Below are 2,500 nucleotides of genomic sequence, written 5' to 3'. Positions count from 1 at the left end.
GTACTGTAAAGTGTGGTGGGGGCCTGTTGAGCTTCTTCCCTGTTAGTTCAGGTGTGAGGCAATGCTGTGTTCTTGCACCAAAACTCTTCAACACTTGCATGGATTGGATACTGGGTAGAGCTACTGTCCAAAGTCACTGTGGAGCAACTCTGGGCAATATCAAGGTTACAGACCTTGACTTTGCTGATGATGTTGCCATTCTATCTGAATCTCTGGAAACCCTAGTGGCGGCTCTTGATGCATTTAGCAATGAAGCAAAGCCCCTGGGGCTAGAGGTCTCCTGGACCAAGACCAAGATCCAGGATTTTGGGGGCCTACTAGGAGACCCTGTGCAATCAGTACGTGCTTGCGGTGAAAACATCGAAGTCACAGAGAGTTTTATATGCCTTGGTAGTGCAGTTCATGACTGGGTTGTCAGACCAGGAAGTCATTCGATGGATTGGCCTGGCAGCAGGGGTCATGAAATCTCTCGACAAGAGTATTTGGAGGTGATGGTTCCTGTGCAGAAGGACCTAGCTACGTGTTTTTAAGGCCCTGATACTGCCAGTTTTACTATATGGTAGTCAAACTTGGACACTATCTTGTGCTTTGGAATCTCATCTTGATGCCTTTTGTAACAGATCCTTGTGCCGGATCATGAGGTACAGTTGGCGGGACCATCTGTCCAACCAACGGCTGCACCGTGAGACCAGTACATTACCTGTTACTTGCACAATCCGCAATTGCCAACTCAGGCTATAGGGCCACTTGGCTCGATTCCCGCAGGATGACCCTGCCCACCAGGTTGTCTCTGTTTGAGATAACTCTGGGTAGAGGAGGCCTGTGGCACGACAGAGGAAGTTGTGGCATGAGCAGATCTATCAAACCTGTCGTGAGGAGCTAGAGCCCCTTCCTGGTGGCTTGCCATGAGGGACCCTCATAGGTGGAAGCCAAGGGTTGATGCGGCTATGGGCCTCCGCCGGCGTTATCTCCCCAATGATGATGATGATATGATTGGTATTTTTTTTTAAATATTGTTATATTTTATTTTTGTATTGTTGCTATGGCTATTATTATTGCCATTGTTGTTGTTAGCATTATCATACTCATTGTTGTTATTATTATTTTTTTATTATTTATTTTTATTATAATGATAATTACTATTATTTATTTTTATCATCATCATCATCATCATCATCATCATCATCATCATCATCATCATCATCATCATCATCATCGTCATCATCATTATTATTACTGTTATTGTTATTATTATGATCATCATCATCATCATCATCATCATCATCATCATCATCATCATCATCATCATCATCATCATCATCATCATCATCATCATAGTTATTATGACAATAATAATTGTAATAATAATGATTATGATAATAGAAAAAATATCATTATGATTATGATTCCTCCCTCCTCTCAGCATGATGTTTGCTGGTGCCTTCTACATGAGCTCAACCAGAGCTCTAACTTGTTTTTGCTTGTGGCATGGGAGTTCATCGAGATGATCTCAATCTCGATCTCAAGATCCTTATGGTTGCTGAGCTTTTGAGCTTCCTTGAGAGAGAGATTGGTATTGTTGGGCACTGCTGTTGGGCACTGCTGTGTCAGGGAGTAGGCCGTGATATCCTCCGTGTCTATGGCTTTATCTGACTGATGTCTGTACCCGTGCTTAGTCACTTCGATTCCAGTGTTGGTGTACTTAAAGGGTGCCAAAGCTGTGCAGCCGGAAATGATGTGGGCAAGAAGTTGTTCTTGCTGCAGACGCATTCAACATTTGCTGTTGATGTCCTTCAGTGTGCACATTTGGCTTCTGTTTTGAGCTCACGACTTCGTAGCCATCCAAAGATTTTATTGAGCTGAGATGTTATTCGTCTGTTCCTCATTGATTGAAGCCTTTGGTTGCTCCTTCAATGTCTCGGATTGATGGTCCTTGCTCTGCTGTGTTGCTTTTCAACGTCCTCACCTTCTTCAACATGGAGAACATGGCTTTTGCTTTCTTGTGGTTGGCAATCATCCTAGTGTACTGGTCGTTATCTTGTTTGATGTAAATGCAAAGGGCAATGCTGGTCTTGTAGGCAGTATTTAGCTCCATTAGTCCATGTCCTCCTCTGCTCCTAGGGAGGTACATTACTATTATTATTATTGCTATTATTATTATAATTGGTATTTTGTTATTATTATTTTTATTATCATCTTAATTGTTGTTGTCATCATCATCATCATCATCATCATCATCATCATCATCATCATCATCATCATCATCATCATCATCATCATCATCATCACTATCATCATCCTTATTCTCAATCATCAGCAGCAGCATCACTTCAACAACATTATAATTATTATTTCCACTCTACAGTTTTGGGCTGTTGTTAATCAGTAATACTTCATGAATATGTATTCTCTCTCTCTCTCTCTCTCTCTCTCTCTCTCTCTCTCTCTCTCTCTCTCTCTCTCTCTCTCTCTCTCTCTCTCTCTCTCTCTTTTTCTCTTT

At 41.7% G+C, this 2,500-nt stretch overlaps 1 protein-coding gene across 1 annotated transcript in view; it reads left to right on the top strand.

The window, feature by feature from the left end:
* LOC125034304 (uncharacterized protein KIAA2013 homolog) overlaps positions 1 to 2,500 on the top strand; it is a gene marked incomplete at its 5' end in the record, with an annotated part of 28,345 nt that overhangs the window by 21,967 nt on the left and 3,878 nt on the right.

This window comes from Penaeus chinensis, chromosome 17 (assembly GCF_019202785.1).
Source record: "Penaeus chinensis breed Huanghai No. 1 chromosome 17, ASM1920278v2, whole genome shotgun sequence".
Classification (NCBI taxonomy): Eukaryota; Metazoa; Arthropoda; class Malacostraca; order Decapoda; family Penaeidae; genus Penaeus; species Penaeus chinensis.
The sequence above is the reverse complement of the archived record's forward strand: the minus strand, read 5'-3'. Positions and strand labels throughout refer to the sequence as shown.